Genomic DNA, 11,147 nt, shown 5'->3' with positions numbered 1-11,147 from the left:
ACACTACCATCATCACAGCTCCCTCTCTGTCTCATCAACCCCCCCACTGCCGACACCCCTCCCTTCTTCTTCTTCTTCCTCTTCTCTCTTTGCCACTTCATCGTTCACCTTCTCCCTTCTCGGAACCGCCACGCCACACCACAAACCCACTACTACCGCTACCCAACTTTGCCTTTCTCCCTCTTCATGTCTCTACTCCACTTTGCTTCCTACTCGCATGTCGCCGTGCCTCTCTTCACCTCTCCTCTGCCTCTGCGACAATAGGTAACCATTTTAATTTTTTTCAAATTATTCTAATATTTTATATGCTATATTAATTTTAAGTAGTTGATTCATTGATGTTATTATTACTGTTAATTTTATTGTTGATTGGTTTATGATGCTGATTAAAATATGACAATGGTTGAAATATTTGATAAGTTTGGAAAACTCTAAATTAATATTTGTGATGACTAAACATTATTAATATGATTAACTGCAAAAATATTTATTCATATATGTTGATTAAATTAATTTTTGCAATGCAGGTTCTGGTTGAGCCAAAAAATATTGGCTAGCCCAATTTGATGAAACATATTCAGCTTTGATATAAATCTCTATCACTATGGCTGAATTGATTTGGGCCAAAATGAAAGAAACTTGGCAAGCCCAAATGTGTTACTTGTAGCTCAGCCTTGAAACAAAATGTCCAAATTGATTTGGCTGAAGCAAGTTGTTACCTTGGGCCAAATTGATTCATTATTGCTACAAGCCCAAGTTAACCATGTTTTGCTATAAGCCCCAATGCATGATCCGAAAATAATTCATCTGGAAAGCAAATGTTGTCATTTGCTGAGGCCTTTAACGGATCTCTTCTTTAAGCATGTAAATGGAACTCAAAGCTTTATTGAAGAGAATTAATACATGCATTGGAAACATAAATAAGAGAGTATGAGTGACATGATTGATTTACTTTGTGCAGCACGCCACTCAAGCAAGGAAAGTAAAAGTAACTTTTTAATTTGTTTAACTTTATTTAATTACTTCTCTTCCATTTGTTTCTTCTCTCTCATTCATTCTTTCTTTCTTCTCTTTCGGATAATACCCAGCAAACCATGGAAGCTACACTAAGCTATCTGAAGAAAGAAGAAGCTACATGAATCAAGACCATCACAATGATGGCAAGAAAACATAAAAAATATAGTGGCTAAGATCTGCAACCATGAAAGAAAAGATATGGTGATGAGATCTTGGCTCCTCCATACCAAAAATGGATAAGGAGATTCGGCTAGCAAGGAGAAGATCTTGGAGAAGATGGCTTGTCACTACTTTTGGGTTCACTCATCACAGAAGGTAACTAGGGTGGCTACATGAGGAAGGAAGCAAAAGTGGAGCAGAAGAAGTCATCATCATCATGAAGTATCAAGGGCTAGAAATCCATCTTGGAGAGCAAGCCAAGGATGGAGCGCTCGGATTGATGAAGAGTGATGACCAAGGAAGGACTAGAGGTAATTGCATGTTTGGTTTTGCATGGATTATCTCTTCTCTCTCTCTGGCCGAACCGGTTTTGTTCTTAGAGAAGAAGAAGTTGGCTTGGTTTTTGGCTTCAAAAGTGGAGGCTTTCCTCTTCTATAAAAAGAGAGAACAGCCACTGTTTGGAGCAAGGAGAAAGCGTGAGAGTGCAAGGCACAAAATTCTTAGAGCTACCTGAGCTAACAGATTTCTCTTCTCCTTCAATGAATTCTGTTTTGTAATTTTTCTGTTTAATTTTGTCATGTCTTGAGTCTCATGGAAAAGGCAAACTGTGAGGTTTGTATGAAAAAGCCATAGACCGGAAAAAGGTAGAGAGTGCAAAATTAAAAGAAAAAGCCATAGATGTCCTTAGAGTTCCTTTGTTCATCTATGTTGTGTTTCGTGATTCTGTGGGAATCCCCTTATAAGTTGGGTTAGCACTTTACAGTTTGTAATCAGGAAGATTATAGTGAAATTTCATCATGTTTGTGATGGAGACTGGATGTAGGCTGCACTGCACTTAGCAGCTAAACCAGGATATATCTGGGTGTAATTTTCTCTCTTCTCTACTCCATTTCTGTTTCTACTGCACAGGAGCAAAAACCGAAAAGATCTTGTGTCAAGTGACGAGACAAAAAGAAAAGTATCATGGTTGGGGACGAGACAAAAGAAAAAGTCTCGTAGCTAGTCACGAGATAAAAAGACAAGAAGTTTCCAAAATTGGTTTCAAAGGTCAGCAAGTATTATCAAGCAAAAAGGGGGCTAAGATTCAACCCCCCCTTCTCTTAGCCACTGATAACAATCAATTGGTATCAGATCTTGGTCTTAAAGAGATCAAGCTTTGCAGCTTGGAGTAAAGATCCTCATGGCAGAAAACAGTGGCTCAAATTTGGTGTCCTACAATCTGACCGAAGGACAATCAAGCAACAGACTCCCTCTTTTCAATGGGAAAAACTATACCTATTGGAAGGAGAGGATGAAGATATTTGTACAAGCAGTAGATTACAGACTTTGGAAGATCATCTTGGAAGGCCCTCAATATCCAACTGTTACAAGTGCCGAAGGAGTTGTCTTTCTTAAACCAGATGCAAGTTGGACTGATGAAGATAGAAAGAAGGTGGAGCTCAATGCCAAAGCTATCAATCTGCTCAACTATGCTATCAGCTTTGAGGAGTATCGACGGGTATCACGTTGCACAACAGCAAAGGAAATCTGGGACAAACTCCTAGTTACTCATAAAGGAACAACCATTGTGAAAAAGACCAGGATAGATATGTTAAACAGAGAGTACGAAATGTTTGCAATGAAGGAAGGAGAATCCATTGATGAGCTGTTTGAGCGCTTCAACACCATCATTGTTGGCTTGGATGCTATGGGAATCAAGTATCCTGAATCTGTGCTAGTGAGAAGAGTGTTGAGATGTCTCACAAAAGAGTGGGAAACAAAAGCTTTAATTATCTCTGAGAGTAGTGGTCTTGACTCTATGAGTTATGATGATTTGAGAGGAAATTTACTTGCTTTTGAAAACACCTACTTGAAAAAAGATTCAAAAAAGAAAGGAATAGCTTTTTCATCTGTCACTAACCCTCTGGATGATGAATCCAGTGATAACTCATCTGAAAATGAATTTGTGTTGTTTGCAAAAAAATTCAGGAAAATGGTAAATCTTAAAGCTGAAAACAGTTTTCTTAAAGAAAAAGTAAGGGAGGCCGAAACTGCTTGTGATCTTGTTGAAGAAAATAAGCAGTTAAAAGTCCAAATTAAGAGCTGTGAAAGTGATCATTCTGTTCTTGCATATGTAGATTGTTTTAAAAGAAATGAAGAGTTGCTTAAAGAGGTTAAAAGACTTAAGGAAGACTTAGCCAAGTTCACTCAAAGTTCTGAAAATCTGAATCAAATCTTGGCTAGTCAAAAACCTCTTTATGATAAGGCTGGGCTGGGGTTTTATAAATCTGCTGAAAAATCTCATTTTGAAAACTTTGCTTCATCCTCTAATGATACAAGATTTCAAGACCCCACCTACTTTAACAAAACAACAACTCCAAGATTTTGTAGACTATGCAATCGAAATAGACAGTTTCCTATTCAATATTTTTTTGGTGAAAGAATGATTGGTGATAAAGTTTGCAAAGTTGTTTTTGATTATAATGGCTTAGGACATAAGAGATGGTTTAACGTGAAAGGATCCAAGAAAATTTGGATACCTAAGGTCACTTAAGCTTGTTTTGTAGGTGTGCCTAGCATCCAAACGGAAAGAAATTATGTGGTATATGGATAGCGGATGCTCTAGGCATATGACCGGAAAGACAACCTTCTTCATGAAGCTTGATGAATATGATGGAGGACTTGTCACTTTCGGTGATGATGCAAAAGGAAAAATAGTGGCTGTTGGGAAAGTTGGTAAAAATTTTTTATCTTGTATAAATGATGTCCTTCTTGTGAATGGTTTGAAACATAATTTACTTAGTGTTAGCCAATTGTGTGATTTAGGTTTTGAAGTTATTTTTAGGAAGTTTGTATGTTTGGTTGTTTGTGATAAAACTGGGGATATTTTATTTGAAGCTAAAAGATGTAATAATGTGTATGGATTAACTCTTGAGGACTTGAAAGAATAAAATGTGACATGTTTTACATCTCTTGAATCTGAAAAATGGCTATGGCATAGAAAGTTGGGTCATGCAAGCATGTACCAAATTTCTAAGCTAGTTAAGAAAAATCTTGTTAGAGGAATTCCAAATATCAAATTTTGATAAGGATCTTACTTGTGATGCTTGTCAATTGGGCAAACAAGTAAAATCCTCCTTTAAACCAAAAGATGAAATTTCAACCAAAAGGCCATTAGAGATGTTACATATTGATCTTTTTGGTCCAACAAGAACTCAAAGCTTAGGAGGTAAACACTATGGTCTTGTGGTGGTAGATGATTACTCTAGATTTGGTTGGGTTCTTTTCCTTACTCATAAAAATGATGCGTTCCATGCCTTTTCCACTCTTTTCAAGAAAATTCAGAATGAAAAGGATTTAAAAATTGCCCATTTAAGAAGTGATCACGGAAGAGAATTTGAAAACCAAGATTTTGAAAAATTCTGTGATGACTTAGAAATTTCTCATAACTTTTCATGCTCTAGAACCCCTCAACAAAATGGGGTGGTTGAGAGAAGGAATAGAAGCTTTCAAGAGATGACTAGGACTATGCTTTGTGAGAATGAGGTTCCTAAATTTTTATGGGCTGAAGCTGTGAATACAGCTTGTTACATTTTAAATAGGACAATCATTAGAAAAGGATTGAAGAAAACTCCTTATGAGCTATGGAAAGGAACCCCTCCAAATCTTAAGTACTTTCATGTTTTTGGATGCAAATGCTTTGTACTTAACAATAAAGAAAACCTTGGAAAGTTTGATCCAAAATCCTATGCAGGAATGTTTTTTGGATATTCCACCACAAGCAAGGCCTATAGAATTTATCTCAAAGAGCATAGAACCATAGAGGAATCCATACACGTTACTTTTTGTGATTCTAATTTATTTCCCAGTGTTGTGATAGATAATGATTCAGATGGTGAAGAAGCTAAAACAAGTAAAGAAAATCTCAAATCTGTTCAGAATGAGGATTCTGCCAGCCCAGTTTTATCTCGTCAGATCGGAGGAGATATTTCCATTTTATCTCCTGAGCAGACACGAGAAACTGAAACAGTGAGACCACCAGAAACTCATCAAAGCTCAACACCACTTCGGAAGCCTAGAGAATGGAAGTCTATGAGGGGTTATCCTCATGACTTCATAATTGGTGATCCCTCTCAAGGAGTAACAACAAGATCCTCCACCAAAAGGCAATCCGAACCAAGCAATTTTGCCCTCTTGTCACAAATGGAACCCAACAATGTCAAACAAGATCTTGAAGATCCATCTTGGGTCAAAGCAATGCAAGAAGAGCTTGCTCAATTCGACAAGAATGAGGTTTGGACATTAGTACCTCATCCAGATGGTAAGAAAGTTACGGGTACTAAGTGGATGTTTAAAAATAAACTTGGTAAGGATGGACAAGTTGTTCGTAACAAGGCTAGATTAGTGGCCCAAGGTTACGATCAAGAAGAGGGTATAGATTTTGATGAGTCTTTTGCTCCGGTAGCTAGAATGGAAGCCATTAGATTGCTTCTTGCCTATGCTGCCCATAAAGGTTTCAAAATGTTTCAAATGGATGTTAAATGCGCTTTCCTTAATGGCTTTATTGATAGAGAAGTGTATGTGGCACAACCCCCCGGATTTGAAGAAAAAGAGTTTCCAAATCATGTTTTTAAACTATCTAAGGCTCTTTATGGTCTTAGACAAGCTCCAAGAGCTTGGTATGAAAGGCTTAGTGCCTTCTTGTTGGAAAATCAATTGCAAAGGGGAACCACCGACACTACTTTATTTATTAAAGCATCTAATGAAGATATTCTTCTAGTTCAAGTTTATGTGGATGACATTGTATTTGGTTCGGCCAATGAATCCTTATGTAAAGAGTTTGGAAAACTCATGACGAGTGAGTTTGAGATGAGTTTAATGGGAGAGCTCACTTTCTTTCTTGGCCTCCAAATTAAACAAACTCCTAGTGGTACCTTTATTCACCAAGAAAAGTATGCAAAAGAACTTATCAAAAAGTTTGGCCTAGAAAACTCCAAACCAATGGGTACACCAATGCATCCTAACACAAAACTTGAAAAGGATGATGATGGTCAAGATGTGGATGAAACATGGTATAGAGGAATGATAGGTTCACTTATGTACCTTACCTCTTCTAGACCGGATATTGTTCAAAGTGTGGGTGTATGTTCAAGGTTTCAATCTCACCCAAAAGAATCCCATCTTACGGCCGTTAAGCGCATCATTAGATACATTAAGGGAACTAGTCAAGCAAGAAGCAAGCCACAGTGGCTTTATCCACGGCTGAAGCAGAATACATTTCCGCATCTGCATGTTGCTCTCAATTAATTTGGTTAAAAACACAATTAGAAGATTACAAATTAAAGATCAATAGTATACCCTTATTTTGTGATAATATGAGTGCTATAAACATTTCAAAAAATCCTGTTCTGCACTCAAGAACCAAGCACATTGAGATAAAATATCATTTTATTAGAGAGCATGTGCAAAAGGGTACTATTAATATTCAATTTGTAAAATCTGAAGACCAAATTGCTGATATTTTTACAAAATCCCTCTGTGAAAACAGATTCTGCACCTTGAGAAAAAGTTTGGGAATGTTTGATTTAAGTTCTATTGATAACTTGTGAATATTTGTTTCTGTTCAGTTTTGTCTCATAGGTTTGGACGAGATAAAAATGAGGGCATAATAGAAGAGCTATGATCAAGGGGGAGGCAACGCAGAATTTAATTTTCATGGGCCCTACCAAATATCTTTGACCCCTCCATGACAGTTTTGTTAGTTCCTTATTTTTTTAAAAATAAAAATCTCTTGGTTGTCTTATCAAATCTTGTTGGAAGAAGCATGTTATCAAATCAAATCTTTCCTTCCAACTAATCCCTTGATTCAAGGAAACTCCTTTTCAGTTTTTTGAAACTTCCCTGGTTAATAACTGCACCCTTAATGGTTAATAACTTCCTCCACTATCTCTTTCCAATCAGCATTTAATGTCCTTCTAACCTCCCTCTACTCACCTCACCCTTCGGCCCTCTCTCTCTCTCTCTCCAACTTCCATCACTATTTATCTTCTTCATAATGAAAAAGAAAACAGCACCAAGGAAGAGTGAAAGAATTCGTCTCTCTCAAAAGCCTTCCACTCCCCAAACACATACACACATACACATTTACTCCACCTCTTCATCTTCTCCTTCACCTCCCACCAAGAAATCCGAATCAATGAGGCGCAAAGTTATAGCCCATAAATCTTTTGGAAGGAGAAAAAGTGACAAGAACAAGGAACCAAGCATGGAGGAAGAGGAAGAGGAATCTCATACATCACCTCCTCCATCACCACCGAAGAAGTCCACCCCACATGCGTCTGGAAAAAGCTCTCAGAAAACCAAAGGTTTCGTGTTTCATGAAACCCGAGAACCCGCGAACCTTGGATCAATGGATTTCAAGAACAAATTTCATAAACCACATTCTCATTTTGATCCTTCAAGATTTTCTACATGTGCATTCTATGAATTCCACAAAGAAGTTTTGGAAAAGCGGCATCTGTGTCCCTCATACTTGGTGAATCTTGATTCTCTGGCTACCAAAGGGATTAATTTACATCCTCTGTTTGACAATCTCAAATGGTCTCCATTGCTCCTTATTCACAAAATGGTTTACCCAGGGTTGGTAAGATAGTTTTATGCGAATCTGAGATTGATTGATGGTAGTCTTCACTCCTACGTGAAGCGTGTGCATATCACTCTGAATGCTGAGACCATTGGCTCTGCCCTTGGTTACACTGATGAAGGGCCGAGGGTTTACATGACTGACAAATGGGATGCACACGTTGGGGTCACATACAAGCAAGTTCTTCATCAAATTTGTGAAAATCTGTCTGGACTAGACGGCACTGTTCCTACCCACAAGGCCCTTGGACCAACCAACTCACTGCTGCACCGCATCATAACTCACATTCTTACCCCCACAGAGTGGCTCTCATAACAGGGTAACAGTATCTGATTGTCTCATAATCTTTGCTCTTGTTACTACATCTTCTGTCTCATTTAGTTATCTCATGATTAGACATATGTGGGAGTCTGTAAAGAGTACAAAAAAGGCTAATTTACCTTATGGAATGTTTCTCACGTGTATTTTTGAGTACTTTAAGGTAGATTTAACAAATGAGGATGTAGAGAACAAAGTCTCTATGATCAAAGGAGGCGGCGCTGTTAAAAAGGGAAAGAAATTCACGGCTTCCGATGATGATTTTGAAAGTCGGCTAGAATCCTCAAAGGCGACCAATTCCCTCAGAGACATTCTCACAGAATTCTCAAACATGTCCGAACTCATGGTCCAATTTCATAAGTCTGCACACCAACTAGCATATGAAAATGAGTCGGCCTGGAAGAAATGCCAAGATAGGGTCGGCCTAATGCTGGAAAGCCTTGATGATGAAGTGGGTAGTGAAGCAGGGGCCGAGGGATCTGACTTTAATCTCTCTGATGATTAAACTTATGTTTACTGTTTGATATTGGCACACTTAGGCTCAATTTGTTACTTTGTTTTGTTGGGTTGGATACTGCTAGTAGTATAACTCTGGGATACTTTGTGAACACTGTTGGATTTTTTTTTTGGGTTATATTTTGCATACTCTGTTTCCTATGTTAAAACTTCTTGCAGGTGCCCCTTTGATGACAAAAGGGGGAGAAAGATAAAAATTGAAATCTGAAAAAACGGGAGAGGAAAACAGGGGATGAAATTTTCAGCTTTAAAATTCATGATCACCCTTGTTAAAAGAGATACATTTGATGCTTGATAAAGCATGTTGATAATATTGATATTGCATTTGCTTCACTGTGATTGCTGCTATTGGAAATGCATTTGGTTTATGATATATTTGTTTTGATTATATGACTGCCTGATTGATTTATCTTGATGAATATGCATGCTTCTATCGAAATAGGAATATTCTGATTCATCTTGGTGAACACGCTGGCTTGATAATTTTTTGGCAGTTCCTTTAAACTGTGATATGTAAAATCTAACAGCTTCCATGTTTTGATGTGATCATGTATGGTTCAAAAATATTTTTCTTACCATAATAATATTGCTCTGATATCTTGACTGGAAAATATTTGAAAATCTTTTGAACAACATTTTCTTTGTACTCAATTGATGTGTGTAAAGTTTGAGCAGAAAATCAATTTATGATAACAAATGAGTTTTGATTATCAATCCAACTCTGCTCATAAATCAAGCATTCAACATTTCAAAATTAATATGTTGAATAACATTGTTACTTTGAGCTTGATTAAATCTGTTACAGGTTAGTGCTTCCCTTGATAAGAATGGCATATATTAAGGGGGAGTCTTGTGACAATTTGAAAGGGGGAGAAATACAAATCTTCAAAGGGAGTACTCTATACTCTATTTCTTAAATTTCTTCCCATTTCAATTTTAATAATGTTTGTCATCAAGGGGGAGATTGATGAGTTTGAAAATTTCTAAATTAATATTTGTGATGACTAAATATTATTAATATGATTAACTGCAAAAATATTTATTCATATATGTTGATTAAATTAATTTTTTCAATGCAGGTTCTGGTTGAGCCGAAAAATATTGGCTAGCCCAATTTGATGAAACATATTCAGCTTTGATATAAATCTCTATCACTATGGCTGAATTGATTTAGGCCAAAATGAAAGAAACTTTGCAAGCCCAAATGTGTTACTTGTAGCTCAGCCTTGAAACAAAATGTCCAAATTGATTTGGCTGAAGCAAGTTGTTACCTTGGGCCAAATTGATTCATTATTGCTACAAGCCCAAGTTAACCATGTTTTGCTATAAGCCCCAATGCATGATCCGAAAATAATTCATCAGGAAAGCAAATGTTGTTATTTGCTGAGGCCTTTAACGGATCTCTTCTTTAAGCATGTAAATGGAACTCAAAGCTTTATTGAAGAGAATTAATACATGCATTGGAAACATAAATGAGAGAGAGAGTATGAGTGACATGATTGATTTACTTTGTGCAGCACGCCACTCAAGCAAGGGAAGTAAAAGCAACTTTTTAATTTGTTTTAACTTTATTTAATTACTTCTCTTCCATTTGTTTCTTCTCTCTCATTCATTCTTTCTTTCTCCTCTTTCGGACAATACCCAGCAAACTATGGAAGCTACACTAAGCTATCTGAAGAAAGAAGAAGCTACATGCATCAAGACCATCACAATGATGGCAAGAAAACATAAAAAATGTAGTGGCTAAGATCTGCAACCATGAAAGGAAAGATATGGTGATGAGATCTTGGCTCCTCCATACCAAAAATGGAGAAGGAGATTCGGCCAGCAAGGAGAAGATCTTGGAGAAGATGGCTTGTCACTACTTTTGGGTTCACTCATCACAGAAGGTAGCTAGGGTGGCTACGTGAGGAAGGAAGCAAAAGTGGAGCAGAAGAAGTCATCATCATCATGAATCATCAAGGGCCAGAAATCCATCTTGGAGAGCAAGCCAAGGATGGAGCACTCGGATTGATGAAGAGTGATGACCAAGGAAGGACTAGAGGTAATTGCATGTTGGGTTTTGCATGGATTATCTCTTCTCTCTCTCTGGCCGAACCGGTTTTGTTCTTGGAGAAGAAGAAGTTGGCTTGGTTTTTGGCTTCAAAAGTGGAGGCTTCCCTCTTCTATAAAAAGAGAGAACAGCCACTGTTTGGAGCAAGGAGAAAGCGTGAGAGTGCAAGGCACAGAATTCTCAGAGCTACCTGAGCTAACAGATTTCTCTTCTCCTTCAATGAATTCTGTTTTGTAACTTTAAAAAAAACGCAAAGAATAATGAAATGTTTCCTTAAATGAACTGATCCAATTATAAGAGAATGGTTAATTTAATGTTACATACTGATAAACAATAAATCTGATGAACAAGTATAAATCAAAACAAGATCACATGCTGCATTAAGAAGTTAGTACAATACAAATTGATATATACAATAACGCCAAAGTTCGAGTATGCATACCATTCCGGCATGGCCGCAGT

Source organism: Arachis ipaensis, chromosome B09 (genome assembly GCF_000816755.2).
Source record: "Arachis ipaensis cultivar K30076 chromosome B09, Araip1.1, whole genome shotgun sequence".
NCBI classification, from domain to species: Eukaryota; Viridiplantae; Streptophyta; class Magnoliopsida; order Fabales; family Fabaceae; genus Arachis; species Arachis ipaensis.
Note: the sequence above shows the minus strand (reverse complement) of the source record.